The following is a 6,936-nucleotide window of genomic DNA, read 5'->3' as shown; positions in this document are numbered from 1 at the left end:
AGTCATTTGGCAATACTCTTTCTTCTGCAACATTGATCGATAAATGACCGCTCTATCCTCCACGGTGTAATTGCAGCTGTTTAAATATTTCATAATTTAGTTTTGTGGCTCATTTTGGGGAATTAATACTTATGCTGCTAAAATAGATGGCTCCCCGGCTGGGAATGAAAGCACCCATTTTATCATAGCTCCACTAAACGTAAAATGGATGTTACATGAGCAGGACCTAATAACTTTTTAAAAAGCTAGGGTAATGCTCAATTAACCGCCAATGGACAGTAAATCATAAATTGTCATTCTCTTTTGCACAAATTAGTACAATCTGTTGTTTTAAGATTGTGGTTTACTGGATTTGAATTATTCCTCATAGATGGCCAGCTAAATGAATTGTAGTTTATGAATTATAGTGCTAGACTTTGAAAGACATTCATAAATTTGGTCTGTCTCAGATTAAAGATTGATGACTAACTTTCTCACTTTGCAAAATTTGGATCAAGACTGCATTCATTTTAATTTAAAATGTCACCCCATAACCACTGCGATTTAGCCTTTGTGAACTGTTTTTAAAGATGTTTATATATTGTTGTTGATATCTTGAAACAGACGTTATACGGAATATTTCAAAAAGAGTCACAAATCTATTCTCAACTTGCGTTCAAATTTTTAATAGGACATAATTATTCAATCAAAATTCATGTATGGGGGTGGCACAGTGGCACAGTGGTTAGCACTGCTGCCTCACAGCACCAGAGACCCGGGTTCAATTCCAGCCTTGGGTGACTGTCTGTGTGGAGTTTGCACTTTCTCCCCGTGACTGAGTGGGTTTCCTCCGGGTGCTCCAATTTACTCCCACAGTCCAAAGATGTGCAGGTTAGGTGGATTGGCCATGCTAAATTGCCCCTTAGTGTCCAATGATGTGCAGGTTTGGTGGGGCAATGGAAGTACGGGGATGGGGCAGGAGAGTAGGCTGAGGTAGGGTGCTCTTTCAGAGGGTCGATGCAGACTTGATGGGCTGAATGGTCTCCTTCTGTACTGTAGGGATTCTATGATTCATAATGAGATCCATAAATAGCCTATATTTGCATGTAGAGATATGGACTGAAGGAATTTTTATCAAACTAGCCAAAACTTGACAATATTTTTTCTCTTCTGCTATGGGATTACTGCATTAGCAAGAACTCCCCACAGTTCTGGTTCTGCCAGAACAAAATCTCAACCAAGTAGTAAGATAATAGAAGCTCTGTCAGATTCTCAAAGTAGAGGACTAGGAGGTAAAAGGTAGACACCATGGTGTCCATTTTACAATAAAGGACAGATTTAGGCACAAATGTCTTGTGCTCCAAGAGTCCTTAAAAGACACACTACAAAATGCAGGGGTAGACCGTTTTTCAGCGCTCACTCGTGTGCACCTAAGAGATTTATTAAGGCTCCTTACATGTATAACTGAGGAATCAAAGATCTATTTTAGGCCCCTTTGCAGAAATTTGATTACAATAAGAATTCTTCAGCTGCTGCTCCAATGAGACGCAGCAAGGGTAAGTTATAATTTACAAAAACATTGCTTTGGAGACAGGAGGAGCAGGAACTCTCCTCCATATCCCTAATTTCTCCATTGTTCCAAACAATTCCCACAGCTTACCTCAGCGTCACAGCCAGTGAGGTAAGTGGCCTGATATTTATCTATGTAAAATGGGTGAGCTGCCTGTGTAACCATCCCAGCCCCAATGTCAGCTCACCTTGAAGTCCAATGTATGCCGATGGGTTGCATCCTAAAGTCAGGTATAACCATTTTTTAGTCCCAGGTGTATTGTATAGAAGGAGATGAAGTGTCAATCTCAAGAAGTTGCCAGTTTTTGTCTGAAAGAGATGGAGTTATTTGAATTATCAATGTGGGATCATTTGAGGTCCTGACTTCTTCAGCATAAGTAGGAACTGGTCGCTCAACTATGGTTTAATGCAAAAGAACCTAGCTCCTGAAGGTATTAACGGTGAAAAGCAAATATGTGCAAGAGAGGAATTGAGGCTTGGATGCCTCAGCACATTGTCTTCTGATGGCAATGCAGTGAAAGTGGTTGAACAGCTAATTGAGTTGAGGGTTAGGTTCACTCAATTTAAACCTAACCTTTGCTAGTAGGCATCCTATTCAGTTGTAGTTCTGCATTTGCAATATAACTGGAATTATTTTGTGTAAAACATTGCAACGGGTCATAATTGCATCTGGGATTCTGCTATGTTACATGGTTGATACAATACATTTTTAAAAATCAGCAAAGAATTGCAACTTGCTTCTGTGGTAAGTTGGATTGATTGATCTGAAACAGGACCGTGCAGTAACAGACACTGAGACATGGCAAATCTCCAGCAAAGCAGTTCATGAGTGTTCACCATAAATCATGTACACGGTCTCATTCCAGGTGTACACAGGTGTTATGAGAAATACGTGATAAAATTTATGTTTGTAAATACAACTCCATCAAAAAACTCAAAGCTTCAAGTCTTTTTACAGGCGTGCAAAAGCCAGGTTTGGTTCAGATGTTTAATCAAACTGAAAATCCTGGGGGTAAAAGATCCACCTCTGCACTCACCTGTCCAGAATTTTCCTTCTATTGTCCTTTCAGCCAAAACTTTAAAAATTCTTTCCTCTTTCGAAATCAATGAAGTGCAAATTTATCACTTACACAAAGTGCTTTGTGGTTTTTATTGTTTCCTCTGAGTTCAAAGGTTGTGAGTTCAAGTTGAGCACATAATCTCGGCTGACGCCATGGTGCAGTAGTGAGGGAGTGCTGCATTGTTAGAAGATACAGGCTTTCAGGTGAAACATTCAACGAGGCCTTGTCTTCCCTCAGAGATGGAAGTAAAGATCCCATTGCAATATTGCAAAGAGGAGCAGAGGGGCTCTCCCCAGTGTCCTGGCCAATATGTATTCTTCATTTAATACCTAAAGGTAGAATATCTGATCATTTATATCAATGTTTTTGTGGGGCTTGTGTGTGTCCTATATTACAACAGTGGCTACACTGCAAAGGTATTTAATTGGCTATAAAGTGCTTTGGGATGCTCTGGTGTCATGAAAGTAGCTATATAAATGTAAGTATTTTACTTTGCTTTTTACTTTGCTTTTACTGCATGCCATTTTAATTGGGCTATTCCTACAATCTTCCCTTTTTATCAAATTGATATTCTGTTTGTTATTTCTGTTATTGTAATGCTTTCATAGCAGCTTTTTTCTAGAAGTGTATGGAATTTTAAGGTGCTAGGACTGTACAGTTCCCCATTTTCTCAGAATAATGTTCAAAGCAAAGTTTGTCCAGTCATATCTTCCAATAGCTAGGTGTGATGCTAACTGTACAGCCAACTGCAGTTATCTGCGCTGGATTATTCAATTATACTCAGATGATTGAGTGAAGGAGACATTGTTTAAAAGAACACTGGAAGATTCACCCTGGTGAGGCAGGGAGAAGAGATTCTGCTAAACATGGGGGAGCTTGAGTTCAGGATAATGTATAAATGGGATTTTAAGCTCAATTAAGAAGTGAATATTTAATATATTTTCTGTAGCATAGTGAATTAGTTGCCGACTAAGTCTTAGTTCATTTTAGTGTGTTTGTTACAGTAAAAGTCTTAAAACATGAAATCTTGCCATGTGATCCTTTGAGTTGGTCACTGGAAATGCATGTCTTTTTCAGGTTATCAGTCTCTATGGGGATTCTAACATGTGCTATTCTAGTCTATCAGCAACATTAGTGTAATAGAATGATGGTACTTTGTAACCTGGTCAAATGATCATAAGAGGAGTACATCTCACTATCAGGCTCCTCTGTTTCTTCCAGAAACTTAAGCAGGTAAATTACATTGGAACTGTTGGAAATATTAAAGTTAATGCTGAACATTATCGTACTAAAGTTGTGCTGCAGACACTATCGTACTAAAGTTGTGCTGCATCTGCTGATGATGCAGTATATACAACTTATTCGCCATCACTGCTTATCACCTGCTCAATATAGTTCTCAGTCCAGGCGAGAAAACTACTGATAAAATTATGTAAGAACAAAAGAAATGTTATGGAGTCTATAGAATTGACCATGGCCATCAACCAAGCATTCAAATCTGATGTGTTTGGCTACAGCTAATTGGTAGTTAACTGGTAACTTGTGTTACCAGTTGATGGCAAAATCTCATCATTGAACACCTTTTTCATTTTCATAATGGAAAGATAATTATTTGAACTATCACTCCCAAATAAATGGAGAGACAAGCATACTATTTGTGCTTTAAAAAAAATGTATTTTCCTTAGGCTGTAAGACAAGTGGAAAAAGGTCAAATTTCAGTCATTTTTCACAAAACTATACACCAACCTTTATAAAAATGCATGTCCTCTAGTGAACACATTAGTAACAGCTAAAATAATTTTTAAAATTTGAATGAATTTTCATATACCCATTAATTAGTTCATTATAAAATGAATTTTGATTTTAATTAGAGCAGAAACCATAAATGTAATTGAAGGGGCATGCGTATGAGGTGATCTGGTGAAAAACGTGACGCTGCAGCACCTTTAAAAAAATTAATTTACAGGATTTGGGCGTCGCTGGTTAGGCCAGCACTTGTTGCCCATCCCTAGTTGCCCTTCAGACGGTGGCGGTGAGGTGCATTCTTGAACTGCTGCAGTCCCTGAGGTGTAGGTATACCCACTTTGCTGTTAGGGAGGGAGATCCAGGATTTTGTCCCAGCGACAGTGAAGGAACGGCGATATATTTCCAAGTCAGGGTGGTGAGTGACTTGGGGCAGAACCTCCAAGTGGTGGGTTTTCCAGGAATCTGCTGCTCTTGTTCCATGCTATTCCCTTTCGTGCCATCTAACAAAATCCCTGGTATAGTTTTCTTTATAGTTTAGGGTGGCATGGTGGCACAGTGGTTAGCACTGCTGCCTCACAGTGCCAGGAACCCAGGTTCAATTCCGGCCTTGGGTGACTGACTGTGTGGATTTTGCACTTTCTCCCCCTGTCTGCGTGGGTTTCATCCGGGTGCTCCAGTTTCCTCCCACAGTCCAAAGATGTGCAGGTTAGGTGGATTGGCCATGACAAATTGTCCCTTAGTGTCCAAAGATGTGCAGGTTAGGTGGGATTACGGGAATAGGGTGGGGAAGTGGGCTTGGTAGGGTGGCATTTCAGAGGGTCGGTGCAGACATGGTGGGCCAAATGGCCTCCTTCTGCACTGTAGGAATTCTATGTTCTATGTCTACTTCTGGCAAAATAATATTTAATATGATTTTAATAGAGTTTTTAAGCACATCTGTCATTTGGCTTGTAAGACTTTTTTTCTCTTTAGATAATTCTAAAGCGCTCGACACTTAACCAGACCAGATTTCTGGAATGAAATTGATGTTCAGACTCCTTCAAGAGAGTGTCAAAATAAGAAGGCCATCTGCAGAGATTGGGGTTATACTCCTTCTGCATCAATGAAATGCTCTTTTCGATGGACCTAAATAGACGTAAAAATTATGTAATCTGTGCATTGTACCATCCAAAACCCTTTGATTAAAGAGTCTAATTTGAATGCTGCAATTAAAGGGAGGGATAAATAAACTGTTCGCCTTCTGTCAAATCAATGATTTTAAAATGTTTGCAATTGATGAACCAGAGTTTTTTTACATGTCGATTGTTGATTTTGATCTTTGACCATTCTCGGTAAAGTGTTGGAGTAGGTAAATTTAAATGAGCTACAAAATAAATGTACAGCTAGTCAATAGTTGTGGAAATGCTTTCATTTTATTTTTAGTATTTTCTTACATGGGAATATGTGTCTGTCAGCCACTGTTGGCTGTACTTCGACCCTGGAATATGAAAAATGACTTAGGTTCTGGATTCAACCATTTTCAATGATTTGTATAACATGCAACTCTGAACATTTTGGGAATGTTGCCTGTGAAGTTTCAGTTGAAGTGCTGATGTCTTCCTTGGAAGATGGAGTGGCAAATCTGAGGAAATAATGTTACTATCACGCAGTACTAAAAGCATCCTGCAATGTATTACATCACATTTACAACAGAAACGTGCAAAGCTAGGATGATCTGGTCAAGGGAGGCTGAACTTCAGATACAGAGGCTGTTTTTTGTCTGCTAGTGATCTGTACAGTTTGCTTTTCAGTGTGAATTAGGTAACTATCAGCAAAATAGTTTCACGACTCCTTTGCCCTTGTGCATTTGTTAGAAGCAAACAGGAGCCAGGAACAGAGACGTGACAATCATTTGCTGTAGAAACAGACGTGACAATCATTTGCTGTGCACCCCCCCCCCCCCCCCCCCCCCATCCCCCCCACCCCACACCAATCATTACATTACCTTTGGTTTTCGGACAAAGGATTACCAAATGTTACTTAGGTTTGCATAGTTAACATTTCGGTAATGGGTAGTCAGGATTCTCTCAGCAACTATAAAGCATTTTCTAAAGCAATCTGCCGTTGTTGTAGCAACTTGTGGTAGAGCTCTGAATAAAACAGATGTCACTGTTGCAGACTGATGCAAGAACAATCTATCACTGCGTTGTTACCACTCCTCCTGTCCAAGAAAGTCATCAGAATGGCAGTTTTAGCTGCATAATCATCAGCATAAGCTATTAGCAATGTCTTCCTTCATCCTGTTATTAAAAGGTGAGATGTTATGTTAGTCTTCGTGCTCTGTTTGGTTGAGGAGCTGATAAACTAATGAAGCATTGACCACTTACTAATTATTGTTTGGCTTAGGTCTTATTTGACTAAACAAACACATTTGTATCTTATTGAAATATTCTCGGGTCGCCAATTAGAGATAGGTGGCATATGGATTTCATCCAATGATCTCTGAGTGGATTTTACTTGGAAGTACAGAAGAATTTAGAAAATATGTTGACAGGGTTAGATTGATGTGCGATTTAAAAATATGCAGACAGATGTGATTCT

Source organism: Scyliorhinus torazame, chromosome 13 (assembly GCF_047496885.1).
Source record: "Scyliorhinus torazame isolate Kashiwa2021f chromosome 13, sScyTor2.1, whole genome shotgun sequence".
Classification (NCBI taxonomy): domain Eukaryota; kingdom Metazoa; phylum Chordata; class Chondrichthyes; order Carcharhiniformes; family Scyliorhinidae; genus Scyliorhinus; species Scyliorhinus torazame.
The sequence above is the reverse complement of the archived record's forward strand: the minus strand, read 5'-3'. Positions refer to the sequence as shown.